Source organism: Rhodnius prolixus, unplaced genomic scaffold (genome assembly GCF_049639745.1).
Source record: "Rhodnius prolixus isolate KJV_2025 unplaced genomic scaffold, Rpr scaffold_8, whole genome shotgun sequence".
Lineage (NCBI taxonomy): Eukaryota > Metazoa > Arthropoda > Insecta > Hemiptera > Reduviidae > Rhodnius > Rhodnius prolixus.
Genome location: NW_027411593.1, coordinates 6,456,032 through 6,471,563, shown reverse-complemented (window position 1 = coordinate 6,471,563; position 15,532 = coordinate 6,456,032). Strand labels below are relative to the sequence as shown.

At 33.5% G+C, this 15,532-nt stretch overlaps 1 protein-coding gene across 7 annotated transcripts in view; it reads right to left on the bottom strand.

The window, feature by feature from the left end:
- Positions 1-15,532, bottom strand: part of LOC141450775 (ly6/PLAUR domain-containing protein 6B-like) — a 325,478-nt gene that overhangs the window by 160,371 nt on the left and 149,575 nt on the right. The window contains exon 1 of one of the 7 annotated variants that reach the window (XM_074121577.1): positions 6,464-6,576. The exons of the other annotated variants lie outside the window; for them this stretch is intronic. The gene's annotated coding sequence lies outside the window, so the exon portion shown is untranslated. Of the gene's footprint in view, positions 1-6,463; positions 6,577-15,532 lie in introns of those variants that run through there. 7 annotated transcript variants of the gene reach the window in all.

Here is a 15,532-nt window from a genome sequence, read left to right as displayed (position 1 = left end):
ACAGGGAGTAAATTTCAATAAAAGGATAAAAAAAAATATAGCTCCTTAAAAACAAGGCTGCAATTCGAGGTTTAAAAAAAGAAGTAGATGTTATGAATAGAGCTATTTTACAGAATGAAGAGAACGAATTTTTTTCTCAATTTTTACTGAATCGAATTAAAATACAATTGACAACCCACCGGAAATACATTTTTATGTATTGAATCGTTCTGAATACTAAATATCACTAAAAATAAAAAGCTGAAAGCTACCCAATCTCCGTCAAAATAAGGAGAGAAAGCTTCAACAGAATTTCAGGTTAAAACTTGCAGAAAAAGAGGAATTACCAATACTTGTCAACGTAAGAAAATGCTAACAGTAGCTTCCCAAGAAAGGCTGGTAATGAAGAAATGGAAGGCATAATTGGGGAGAATGGGGAAACTCCTTATTTTGCCCTCCCCCTGCCAGGAGACCAGCAGGAGCGCTTTTACCTCTTCCTGTGTAAATAGGACAGCCAGATAAAACAGGAAGAACCATTAATCCTTTAGATAAGCATAATCTTGGTAAGAATTTTACTATCAAGAATTATCTAGTACCGAATCGTTCGTCGCAAACTACCATTTCATAATTTATCACACTATTTATATTACTTAATATCGTGCAAGCGAATAGCTTAGTTCTGAATGTAAATAAATAATAAGTAAATGGCCATACATACACCAACTTACTAAAAGAAACACGGATAAAAGCATCATTTTTGACAGCTGACAACTTCGACTCCATCATAAGCGAGATCATATTAAAATCGACCAAAACATTCAGGACAGGGTTACAGCATAACATGTACAAATTAAAACCAATTACGACTGTTAATAAGTGTAAGATAATGTTGTGTTATAAAATCAATCTGTTACGTAAAATGCGTTCTACAGTCTTGATGACCTAGTCCCTACGTCGTAAGCTTTGACAATGGAAATAAATGAGATAAAGTTATGACTGAAATTGAAGAGTTTGGTGCAAAAAGGAGTTATCTACATTTTTTTCAGAAAATGTGTTTAGTGGCGTCCCCTGTAGTATGTTCAATTCTACATCTTTTAGTGTATGCACCAAATTATTATTACTTATTCTCTAGCCTAGGTTAGATTGGAGCAAAAATGAGTTTTATACTGTAGATAACTTTCTTTTGCTCCAAACAGAAAAGATGACGCCATCAATTTTTTTATTAGGCTTATTTAATGTTTATATTAGGTAGATATTATTAATTTTCTTTTCGACAGGCGCAATAATATATCTAACATTCGCTTCGACAAGACCCAAAATGCCACTTAAAAGCTCAAAAACAAGAAATCTGTTGACTATAAAGTACTCAATATGTACTCAAGTTTTACTGAAAATTATGATTTTGGTGCAAAAAAGAGTTTTAGCTGCAAAATAACTTTTACTTATAGCAAGCTTAAAAAAAATGCCCTAAAAAGTTCAAATTGAGCCCCAAATGACCCCATCACAATATATTAACTAATCCTTACAGCAGACACAACATAAGGAATACATCTTAAAGCATATTTAGTTTTTTGTCCCTACTAAAATTTTTAAAAAACTGTAGATAACTCCTTTTTGTACCAAGCTCTTCAATTGGCAAGAATACTTTTTTCCACTTGTTAAAAAAAGACGTGAAACAAGTACTGATTGAAATTCTAACAGTAAAACTTTTGTATTAATATTAAAAAGCAATAAGGACCATAGAATTTAAACAGATAGGTAAAAGTAATGTAACAAACGACCAAGAACTTTAACAAACATTACCCATCTTTTAACAGAAAATAAGACATCTTGCAACAATCCAGTCTTGGGTCTACCAGGTTTGACATAACTGAAAAAAAACTACTCTCAATTTCTGTTAAAATTAAAAGTAACAAATAAAACATGGATTCCTGTCGAGTTGATTGGTGAAGTTTGTCTTAAAGTTCGAAAAAGAGTAAATACGAGGGTCGTTTGAAAAGTCCGTGCAAAGTCAGAGAGATAGCACCACTGGCGCGTATCGAGGTTATGTTTAGTTAGTAGCATCTCTTGGAAGAACACACACCAAGTTTCAGCCAGATCGGTCTATTTCTTTGTGTTTGGCATTCGTTTGAATCGAGGAAGTCGAGTGATTTTCAAAAAATGGACAATAAAGAATTTCGTGTGTTGATTAAACACTACTTTATGAAAGGCAAAACGCCTCAGGAGACTAAAGAGAAGCTTGATAAACATTATGGTGACTCTGCACCTTCGATTAGAACAGTTTATAAGTGGTTTCAAAATTTTCGGAGTGGCCATATGGGCACAAGTGACGCTGAACGTTCTGGACGCCCTGTTGAGGTTACTACTCCAGAAATCATTGATAAAATCCATGATATGGTGATGGATGACAGAAAAGTGAAGGTGCGTGAGATTGCTAGTGCTGTGGGCATCTCGAATGAACGGGTACATAATATTTTGCATCAACATTTGGACATGACAAAGCTATCCGCAAGATGGGTGCCGCGATTGCTCACGCTTGACCAAAAACGAAATCGTGTGAAGTGTTGCAAGGACGGTTTGCAGCTGTTCCAGAAGAATCCGCAGGACTTTAAGCGTCGTTTCGTCACTGTGGATGAAACATGGATACATCACTACACTCCTGAGACCAAAGAACAATCTAAACAATGGGTTATCTGCGCCAAAAAAGGCGAAGACCGTTCCTTCGGCCGGAAAGATTATGGCGACTGTCTTTTGGGATTCGCAAGGAATAATCCTCATCGACTATCTGGAAAAGGGTAAAACTATTACAGGTGCATATTATTCATCGTTATTGGACCGTTTGAAAACCGAGCTGCAAGAAAAACGCCTACGATTGGCCCACAAAAAAGTCCTTTTCCATCACGACAACGCACCAGCTCACACCTCAGCAGTTGTGGTCGCAAAATTAATGGAAATAGGGTTCCAACTCGTTTCACATCCCCCCTATTCTCCAGACTTGGCTCCCTCGGACTACTATTTGTTCCCCAATATGAAGAAATGGCTGGCGGGAAAAAGATTTTATTCAAACGAGGAGGTGATTGCAGAAACGAATGGCTATTTTTCAGACTTGGACAAATCCTATTATTCGGAAGGGATCAACAAATTAGAGCAGCGTTGGACGAAGTGTATAAGCCTAAAAGGAGACTATGTTGAAAAATAAAAAAGGTTTACCCCAAAAAATTAAGTAGTTTTTATTTTTGCACGGACTTTTCAAACGACCCTCGTAGATGCTTGAAGATAAAGAACCCACAGATGTTCCAACTTGGGATAATAATAGATATGTAGTAGAGACCATTAATAAATGATTACAGAACTTTGTAAAAAATGAAGGACCTAATCACCAAATATATATATGTATTTGTCAAGTGGAAGTACAAAGTAATTTAAAAAAAGTACATATGAATTCAGGGAGCAGATAATGGTGAAGAATATAAATTGAAGGAATTTCAAAAAGGGTTCAAGAACAAAGCTATCAGAACACACCATAAACCATATTCTCATTAACTTGAATGCAAAGCTTAATGCTTGAATATAATAATAAATCATCCAGAGAAATAAACCATTAATTTTTGATTATTATAAAAAGAAATATGTGGCGTAAACCTATCAAGTTTTAGGAGCCATTAAAACTGGGGAAGAAGGAAGTAGAAAACAAAGAAGTAGGATGTGCATAAATGGATGTCGTCTTTGGGAATCTAAGATAAGAAAAATTGTAGAAAGAGACAATATTCTATTAAAAAAAGAATAGATAAAAGTACAAATTTTGTTACTGATAATATTGAATATAAAACATTGTTGGAATGCAGAGAATATAAAGAGATTGAACGTGAAGAACATTACAATGAACTAACTACTTGGAGAAGATATATTGAGCGAAGTAGAAGAAAAGAATTACCACAAAATAACTGAAAACAGCTGAAAGCAAAATAGATGAAGATAGAGAAATTATATCACTTAACTGGTAAAATAATTTCAAGACAAATTAACTGCATCTATCGTTCACATTAAATGAATCACCAAAAAAAGATACATAATTGCATTAATCGATAATATTAATGAAGCTCCAAAAGATATTTACATAAGTCACAAACAGGGAAAAAAATGGGACAGCGGCTAGAAGCAACTAAAACTGAAACGTAATCCCCATAAAATTGAACAAAACTTAGGACAATACAAAATCCACAAGCATCCTAATAGAAATGTAGACAGATAGGCTCTTAATAAAAATAGAGATTCAAATAGAACAGCGTTTCCCAACATGTGGTACGCGAAAAATAATCAATAATGGCGGACATAAAAAAAATTAAATCATAAAAATATAGAAACGATTTTTCCTATAATACCTACATAAAAATTATTTTAATTAATAATATTATACAGTAAAGTTGTTAATAAGTGCAGTAATAAGGTTAGTCTGTCTCAAGATATACAAGAAAATATAATAGTACATTTAACAGGATTGAAATTGTCTTTCATGTAGTATTTTCCAAAATCCGAAAACAAAAATGATAATAGGATTTCAACCCCCTTCTATAAAGAAAATTTAGGAAAAGCTACATCATTATCAACAAAAGAAAAAGAAAATTTAATAGAATTGTCATGTGACAGAACTTAAATTAGAACTATGTAAAAATCTGCTTAAAGAGACTGTAATGAGTAAGCTCCTATCCAAGCAACATTAAATTTAATTGGTACTTACAGATAGATGAGTACTTAAAAGAAATTAATTTAGAAGATTTGGGCACAAATATAATAATCCTTAAAGAAGAACTTTGTAAATTAATTAATAATTTTGAAGAGAAAAATATGTATCTACGCAATTTTTAATTATTTAAAAAAAAAGTGTTAAAACTAAGATCTTACACTTAACAAAGTTTATAAAGGAATTGAAAAAATAACTGCCATTTCAGTCTACGTAGTAAAATTTATTTTGCCGAGCTTTCGACGTAGGGACTAGGTCATCTTCAGGGCTAGTTTAGAAGTAATACTATTACATTTCAGGGTTGGTGTGTCTTCTGTCTTGTCTCAGTCCATGAACAGACAAGACAGAAGACACACCAACCCTGAAATGTAATAGTATTACTTTCTAAACTAGCCCTGAAGATGATCTAGTCCCTACGTCGAAAGCTCGGCAAAATAAATTTTACTAGACTGAAATGGCAGTTATTTTTTCAAACCCATTGAAACTATGAATCAGTCACCAAAAAAGAATGAACAACAAAGTTTATAAAGTGAAAATGAACCTGAACTCCTTTGTGACAGATACATTGTAGTATCTCTATACAAATTAAGATAATAATAATAATAATAATAAAATAACACACTCGGAATAACAAATTTCACGAAATACAATCATTCTTACGAAGTGGTACAATTTATCATGATGTACTACCAAGTGGTAGGCGAGTCAAAAAAGGTTGGAAAAACGCTGAAATAGAACATTATTACGTATTTAAAGTAAGACTAGCTGTCAAAATATATACTTTAAAAAAAATGTATTTGATTCACCTGCGGCTACTAAAATAACCAAGATAGATGTAACAAAATTATTTAAGGTTGGAATTGTTTTAATTTAGATGTAAAAACAGTATTTCTTAATAGAGGACGATAAAAATGTATATAGAACTTCCAGAAAGTACAACTTAATAAAAGAGAATTGATTGAAAGGAAATTGAATAAAGTAAACGTATGTTTACAATGTTCAAAATGCTGGTATGATAAATTCAATTATTATATGCAGAATTAGGATTTAAACATTCTTTGTATGATGAATTATTGTTTATTCAAAATTAAACATCTATATTGTTCAGTTTGTAGGTTGAAATCCTAATTATAGGTGAGACTATAAATGGAATATCTTTTTTGTTGATTTATCCATTTTGTTCCAATAAAGATTATGGCCAATTTCAGTCCACATTTTTTTTGTTTAAATCTATTTTATTTTACCAATCTCTCTACTTTACCTATTACTGCTGTAATTTTAATTTATGGATATCCAGAGCAAATTAGTAAAAGCAAAACTATTTCCGCTGAAAATTAAAAATAGAAACTCAGCAAGAAAGCAGTACTTCCTTTAATCTAATGCAAGTAAAAGAAATTACAAAGATGACGAGACAGGTCAGAACAGAGTACAGGACCAGTCGGTTATTTTAAAGAAACCTGTACCGTTGGTTATCTCAATTTATAATTGTAACTCTTTTGGAATTAATAATATTGTGTTCATTGCAATCGGTAACACAGAAAATATTAAAACTAAAAATGTATAAGAACTTTTGGTACAATTACAAATTAAATCATACAACGAATTACACACCTCTGAACAATACCATTCAACGTCACTAACCGTTGCAACACTAATTATAATTTAAAATAAATGATGCATTACTTAAAAATTCGTTTGAGTTTCTTAAAATTTTTATTATTTATAAACTAAATTAAGACTTACCTTGCTAAACATTACATTTAACCTAGTACCAGATCTCCAGCTCAAACCGAGCATTTGCATTCTTACAACTAATCACCACACTGTTCCCACTATTGCTGAAATGCCACGCACTAAGAATAGCAAAATTGTAACTCAAAGAACGAAATTTCACATTGAAACTAATAAAATAATCACTAAAACTCACGTAAAAAAAACTGAAAGATAACGGACAACCAAAAGATGGCCGCCGGTAACTAGACTAGACGTACCAGCTGGTAAATAAACTATATCTGAGCAGAGTGACCAACTTAATTTCAATAATCGAATTAAATGCAAAAGTTTAAATAAACAACTAGTATAAAAACAACTGTTTGCAGTACTGGCTTAGTGGTCTCTTGAATTTTCTTGTCAAATATTTAAAAGCATTCAAATGAACTTAAATGATATTCTTTAACGTCTTTTTTTTCAGTTTTCGAGAAAATCTAAAAATAAAAATATGGTGTGTACACTGACACGACTTTCTCTTATTACTGTTACCGTATTTTAGTTTTCTTGAAACTTAATTTCATGATCTTACGAGTGGAGTAAGACCCAAAATTAAGACTTATATATGTGTACATTAAGTGAGCTTAGAGGACTTTAAAAAAGTTATTTCTGATTGCAATATTTCTGGGCAGCTAGTGCAGTTAAAGGTATGAATAATCCATTTAGTAAAAATGCACTTTGGTTAAGGATTTTTTTTTTTAACTTGGAGTTTTTAAAGCCAATCAAATTCTCCTTAGTAGTATATAAATGATAGGACCAACACAAAGTAAAAGTGAAACTTTAAAGGGAAGCTTTTCCCAAGCTCTAACCCCAAAAGCAGTCTAAATCGAATTTTCCTGGATTTTTTTAATGCTTAGCTAAGAGTTTTGCTCCATATGTTTTCAGGTGGAAAACTCCTTTGATGCTCTTAGCACCATTTATATGTTGTTTTCCGTTTGATCATTAAACACTGTACGAGGAATTCACTCATCATTTCCCTAATCGCCACAGAGAGATAAATATGATGGGCTCAAACTCTAGACACCCATGTTATCAGTAATCGTGACCTGACATTTACCTGAAAACAGGGCAAACATTTTCTTTTCGTGGAAGAGTAATCCATTTGGAAAGAGAAATGAGAAGTTCAGCCTGCGTTGTTTCCCTGCTTGTTCATTGGTGACCAGATTCCTCCCTTACCTGACAGGATCGTTCCCTTTTTTGCTGCTGCTATATCAGCCATCTAATTTCCGTAAACTCCACAGTGTGGCTGGTCACCCATTGATTACAAAAAGAAAAAGAAAAAAATCCATCCTCAATCTAATAGAGATCTTACTTCAGACTTGGCTGACTTGTCTTATGATCGTTCACACGGCTTACTGTTTCCACGGTTTTGTAGAGGATGTTGCCAGATTGGAAGCTTGAAAACCGATGAAAAAGAAGAAAAATAGTACTAGGCCACAGTACCAAGAAAAACGTTGGAGCCATCTTGGAGGAAAATATCAATAAAATGAAAAATCATTTCAGTAAAAAATATTACTTCCGCTAACGATCCCTTTGGGAGTAACCCTAATCGATACATAAAGTTTTGGGCTACCTTCTTTTTTAATAACTAAAAGGACCTGAAAATGATTATTTCTCAATTCGATACGAAATTGAATGAACCCAATCGCAACAATCTAAAGTTCAATTATTCTCAAAACAGCTTTAGTGAGAATACGAAATTTTCACAGCTTCATTTATTTATTTTCTTTATGCGCGCACATGTTCTGGGTAACCATCTATGGTCTCTTCTTATCAACTAAATCTAAAAAAATAACCTAAATATTGATATTACAAAGGACCTCGGTAGCCGAGCAGTTAGAGGCGAGACCTGCGAAGCTAATAAGATGTGTTGTGGTACTGGGTTCGATTCCCGGTCTAGGTCTTGGATTTTATTTAATGGTTAATAAAAGAAATTTTACAGTAAAGTGTGTTAGGCGGTTATAGGCTAGACCCGCAAAGCTAAGATGTATTGTTGGTTAGTGGGTTCGATTCCCGGTCTTTAGGTCTTGGATTTTACTTAATGGTTAATAAAAGAAATTTACAGTAAAGTATGTTTGGCGGTTATAGGCTAGACCCGCAATGCTAAGATGTATTGTTGGTTAGTGGGTTCGATTCCCCCGGTCTAGGCCTTGGATTTTACTTAATGGTTAATACAAGAAATTTACAGCAAAGTAAGTTAGGCGGTAAGAAACTAGACCTGCAATGTTAAGATGTATTGTTGGTTAGTGGGTTCGATTCCCGGTCTTTAGGCCCTGCAGTTTATTTAATGGTTAATAAATGAAATTTACAGTATAGTATGTTTGCTAGTCGGCTCCGTCCACGACACCTAGTAAATGGTAGTAGGACGTAAAGCTAGCCTGAAAAAATAGGCAATTACTTTACTTATTACTTTACTTTACTATTGATATTATAAACTTACAAACTAAAGAACAATTTTAATTGCTATTCTCCCTTTACAACTTAAAAGACTGACCTGATTTTACCGTCCCTGTTTTGCTTTTTGTTTTATGGTCTTCTATTTCGGTTGGTATTGTCTATTTCACATACTCTGTCTCACTCTGTGAGAGAGAAAGATCTCCCAGAAAGAATAACAACAATGTTCCCCCAGAAACTGGGACAGAAACGGGATATTTTTTTGGTTCGATTATACAAGTTAGAATGTAATATTTATCTATTTGCCAAGTACTTCTGAAAACAAAGTCTGGGCTATTTTTAACGTAGCATTTCCACCTTATCAAGAGTACTCTAGAGAGCCAAGCTGCCTCTAGTTCAAAGGTTTGTGCCTCCAGATTCCCTGTTTTGTGCGGCTGACTTTTTGTTTTGTTGAGATCAAAGATGTTAGCAGCATCCCTTTTCACCTTCGGTCGTCCAGCTCTTGTCCTTCGACCTCTTCACTTTCACTTTCCTCTTCCACTTTCCTAAACTACTTAACTCTCCTCCTCCAATCTTGCTTAATGCCGGTTCAGGGAGTAACCTTTCCTGTTTATTTGTGTGAAGCCTTATAATGGACTTTTAGCTAAACATTTTAACATATACCTATTTAAAATTGTTTGTATTTTATACATACTCGCTTTATGCAACTCTAGAAGCGGGCTTTCCTCGACAATTTTCCACCATTTCCTTCCTTTAGCTTTCTATCTCCATCTTGCAATCTCCAGTTTCACAAAGTCCTCTTTCTATTTTCACCTTCACCTCGTTCTGCCACATCTTTTCTTCTTCATTTCCGTACAACTTATTTCGTTATATTTAACCTTGCCTCAACGAGTCTCACATCTAATAATCAAGTCTTTGCCCTTTAATTTCTTTTAACATGTTTGCCAACGCGTATCTGACTCACAGAGCTGCCTGTATTTTTTCTAAATTCCGATTTCCCCGTTTAAGGATGAATATTTTCCTTAAAATCTCCCTCTACAAAAAAAAAGGAGGGGAAAGCATATTACTATCATTTGAGATTCAACTACAACATAACGAATAACAACTCTATAAATATGAGTTTAGGCTGACTTGAAATAGACTTGGAGACTTTATATTACCTTGCTTATCAGCCAAAGAAGCAATTTCTGTTACTTGCAGTTTATAACTGTTACGTTTAAATAAATAATGCTGCGTGAATCATAAAGTTGGGATTGCAATTTACACGAGAGAGCGTAGAAAAGAACACTGAATTACCTATTTTATTTAGGATAGGAAGGAATAAAAGTAAAGTGAAGTAATGGCTATTTTTTCAGGCAGGCTTTACATCCAACTTTACCAAATTAGGTGCCGTGGACGGAGGCGATTAGGCAATACATCTTAGCTTTGCGGGTCTAGTCTATAACCGTTCGGCTATCGTGGACGGAGGCAATTAGCTAACTATACTTTATTGTAAATTTCTCATATAAACCATTGGGAATATAGACTAGTACCGCAATATATCTTAGCTGTGCAGGTCTAGCCTATAACCGCACGGCTATCGTGGCGACTAGCTAACTATACTTTACTATAAATTTCTCATATAAACCATTGGGAATATAGACTAGTACCGCAACACATCTTAGCTGTGCAGGTCTAGCCTATAACCGCACGGCTATCGTGGCGACTAGCTAACTATACTTTACTATAAATTTCTCATATAAACCATTGGGAATATAGACTAGTACTGCAATACATCTTAGCTGTGCAGGTCTAGCCTATAACCGCACGGCTATCGTGGCGACTAGCTAACTATACTTTACTATAAATTTCTCATATAAACCATTGGGAATATAGACTAGTACCGCAACACATCTTCCACAAAAATAAATAAAATAACTAATACTCCTTTAAAAAAAACGCGATTTACAAAGTAAATAACAAATTGAATGGGGAAAAAAATTGAAATAATTGTATTTGATGCAAATTGCAGACTGACAACTCATCAAGATTCTGTTCCAATCATGCGTACAGCAATTTTTTTTTTTTTTTTTAAATCTTAATTGTATTAAACGTGTGTCACATAATCGTAACAGTCAATTGTTCTGTAAAAATTAAATTGACTCATCGTTCGGAGTCGATTTTTATTTCCCTTTTTTTTCGACTGAAAAATCATTTAACCTTCGATAAATTAATTTTACAAAGTAAATAACTATTGTAGAAAAATAATAATAATAACAGGACATCCGTTTTGTGACACTCATTTGACTTCCTCTAACTCCAATTTACATCATAAAATTTCTTCCTTTACATAATTAAGAAACTATTTCATGAAAAAAAATAAATAAATGAAAAACGCTAAAAAAATTATTAACTTCCAAAATACAAGAGGTTATTTTAATTGCATATTTTTGTAGCGAAATTTTTATATTAAAGTCTAGTTTAGATAACTAGTTTGTTCCAATTAACTAGCTCGCTTATTTACCTATAAATTACAACATCATTATAAAGTACAAACACAAAAAACTGAAGCAGGGCTAATTAATGAAGCAGAAATTACGCTAATAATATAACCTAGTTTTGCTAGTATTACGCTTGGTGTAATTAAATTTTAATTAGGTAATTAAAACTGCATTTAATAAAGTTTTAAAAGTGCATTAAAACTGTGAAAGATGCTTTGAGATTTTTTTCCCCCCTTATTAATGCTTTCATTTACTCCGGAAGTGAGAGGAAGCGTGGCGATCTTATTAAAATTTTCTTAATTGAATTTTCAATTTGGAAAAGCTCTTAAGATCTCCGAAGTACTGATGAAATTGCATTTTAGAAATAATTGTTAGACTAGGAGTGTGATTTTCAAAAATTTCATTTTTTCTGAAATTTTAAAAGATACGATAAACTTCATTGCAAAAATTAATTATTAGAGAAAAATTTAGAGAGGAGAGATTTAGCCTGGTTAGTTCTAGAAACGCCATCCGGTCCTTGGAATAAGTTCTGATGACGTCTCTATTGACGTAATTAAAAAAAAGAAAATCATTCTCAATTTTCAATACATTTTTATTAAGTTAAGATCGTTTTCACCAATATTCGACAGTTTCACTTCACTTTCTCAAGAAAAGAATCTCGTATGAACACTCACATGACTTTTTCTTACCATAATTTACGAATATAATTGAATTTTCTTTTAACTCAGTATTATTATTTAAAAAAAAAGAACTAAAAGATCAATTTAATAATAATGTCGATAGAATGCAACACATTCCCTCTGGACCAAACTATTAATTGAGAAAATACTACAAGCCAAACTGACATTTAAGCTTAAGTCCGCCATTAGATCAGCTTCAAATGAATTTGTTTGGCAAATTCATAGTGAATTACAGGAAAAGTCTTTCTTTAAAATTGCACTTCCGTTGTGTTGATTTTCTATCTTCTTGAAAGTTTGGTTAGAAATTTGATAATCAAATACTTAGCAGGTAGTAAAACCTTAAAATATCTAAAATGGAAGTTTAGAAAACCTTATTTAACCCCCTCCTAAATAAGTAAAGTTGCTTAGAAACAACGATTGTTATAAATGTAACATTCCTACTTGTACTATGGTGTATAAATGAAGCTTTAAAGAATAAATCGATACTCGAAATAATCGCTAGCTTACTGTAAACTTATTCCAAAATGTGATCGGTTGATTCTCTTCGAAATATGAACATCAATTAACTTTTAAATCGGTTTAATATTTTATAGATGGTGTACATTTGACTGGAATGGCACTTAGAGGACAGTCTTCCTCTCTCTCTCTTGCTCAAAAGAGTCCTTTTATGAATTCCTCTTGGGAAATGTTCCAACTAAATGGTCAGGGAAAGTGAAAGAGTAGTTTCTGGGGGAAAAATCCCACAAAACTGGGATAAAAATCGATTCAGCGAAGAGGCTTTTCCGGGTTGGTTAATATTTAAACCAAATTAAATCTAAAATTTGAATCTAAGCTAAATTATAAATTAGATAATTCTAATTTCGTTTTGGTGGTATTTTGACCACTCGTACAACCACATATCTGTTAAAAACCACCACTTGTTTAGAGGCCCTGGTAGAGCAATTACGGTGAAATAGCAGTTTATGGATGTGGTAAATGTTAAGATGATGTAAGAAGTCTGATAATCCACACAGCTAAACACTTATTTCTTTATTATTTATATCGACATGGTAAGGTGTTTTTGAATAATACAAAGCAACTCCAAGACATTTCTGCTAAACAAATCGATATTATTTTATTGAATAACATAAGATCTGCACATTGAAAAAAGATAGAATTCAATAGCTTCTTAATATTTAGAATAATGTTCATAAAACTTAATGAGCTCTATCATTTTATCACTTGAAGTCTTCATTTCAGAAACTTGTTACTAAGGTAAAGTTAATTAATTTTGTATTCCAATTATTTATTTTCTCTCTCACTTTACGATACTTTAATAAATAATTTTATGTAATCATAAATAATAATAATAATGAATATGAATAAAACTGTCAGCGCGTGAGAGTTGTATAATCGTGAATAACTCACAATTAAATACATAAACAAATAGAAATATAGGAAATATATAAACGAAGTAGAGCAACGGTAGGAATGAATTCCTGAAGCGCAGTGCTAGGGGTGTATAGGCGAATGCCAAGAAAGCGGATATGGTAGAGGTATATGCGTCTCTAAGGAAAGCGGAAATGGTATATGCGTGTCTGTGGGTTAAGCGTAGCGTTGAGAAAGAGGGAAATCTCAGGAAAGGCGTAAGGAGAGAACAAACCTTGCTCCGGAAGCGGGTCCATGGAGTGGCCAGCGAAGCGTAGAACAATTGGGGTGATGTCCCTTGATGCCAATCGAGTGATGTGGTACATATATACCACCAAGGCTCGGCGGAAGCGAAGCGTAGCAGAGGCGGTGAGAAGCACAGCAAATACAGCAGGCTCAACAGCACATACAGCAGACACAAGCACTGTTCAGGACACGCTGGTCTGTAGCGGACTCCCTCAATAGATAAGGAGGTGACCATTTGGTCTAAGAGAAGGTAGAGAGGGGGCAGATTGGTATCGATAGAATGGCATAGAATAACATAGAAACTACGGTAAAATATGTACAAAGCTTCAGAGAATAAGAATAAGGTTTTAAATATACACGAAAAGCTGAAAGTCTAACAAGCGGATGCGTACGTCAGTACCTGCGCGATGTCATAGCCAGCCGAACTGGCCGAACGTCTCCGATCACGAGCGAACAAAAATATTTTTTTAAAAATTAATCCAGTTTTGCTTCTCAATTTTGGTTGGAGCCATTTTGTTCAAAAGTAAGTGATTTTTTTTTAGCCATTTATTCGTAGAAATACCGGCTTTATTAAAAATAATCGTTCATTTGAGAAAAAATATAAAGAGGGGAAACGTTTTAAAATTGCGATGTTGAATTATCACAGGAAATACGTGATTTGAGGTTCACGGAAAACTTGAAGTATTCGAGTATTTTTGACGATCTAATTTAATAAAAAAAAACTAAATTGAAACCTAAATTATTTTAACACAGTATAAAAACAATTAATTTCCAAGCAGAGAGAATTGTCATGTGTAAGGTGAATGATTTGTTTTGGGAGAGATCCGGGTGCAGAATTGCAGCAAGCTTCTTCTAGATAACAACAATTCCAATTTCACGGAACACTCGTCCGTAGAGAAGTGGATTGTTCAGCAAGAATGAATTGGTGCTGATATCTCCATTTAGCTTCTATCATTTACGCGTTGAACTGAACCTATCTTAATAGTCAGCTGACAGTTTCAGTAGAATCTACTGAGTCATTTTCTATAAAACAACTCATTGATAAATAGATACAATAAAAAAAAAATCATCATTACTTAATCAATTTAAAGTAATTACAGAATCTTTTAAAGAAATTACCAAAATAAAAAGAAGTTTAACCACTAATGTTTACCAGCTGTAAGTCACATCGTCTTGTCAGGGATCTCTGTATGGTTAAACTTGTCAACATTATGTGGTGATTGATTGAATAGGGGGAACAGCTGTACCCGACATGGCCAACATTTCACGAGTTCCAATATCACAGCTGGGCTACATGTTATAATTATTCCAATTGCTAATTGAGGGTTTTTTAAAGAAAAGGCCTTATTGTACAATAATACCATTTTTACAACTTTCAACAGTAATGAACGAGGCAACTGTCCTCCTGACTTCTTCATTAGCAATATTCTTCCTTGCCCAGTCCTGGTGCGGCGCTTTCTTGGGCTGTTCAATAGACAAATGCCTCATGTGGAATCCACGTACTAGACTTTAAAGACAAACAATGAGGAAAACGTGTGATCAATTTGTACGATGCTCGAAATTGTCCATAGAACTCAAACGTTTAATATACAGTACAATCCGATCCTCAAACCCATGTGACGCTCCTTTTTAATATTATTAAATATTAATGATATTTACGATATTAATGATGTTTAGGTCTTCAGACCGCAAGGAAGTCGCGGGACCATTGGCTATTCCAGTCGGCGAAGAGGATTGTTATATATTCAAAAAGCAAAACTTCTCAGAACAAATACAGTCGACTCTCGATAATTCGAACCTCGATAATTCGAATTTTTCGATAATTCAAACTCAACAGA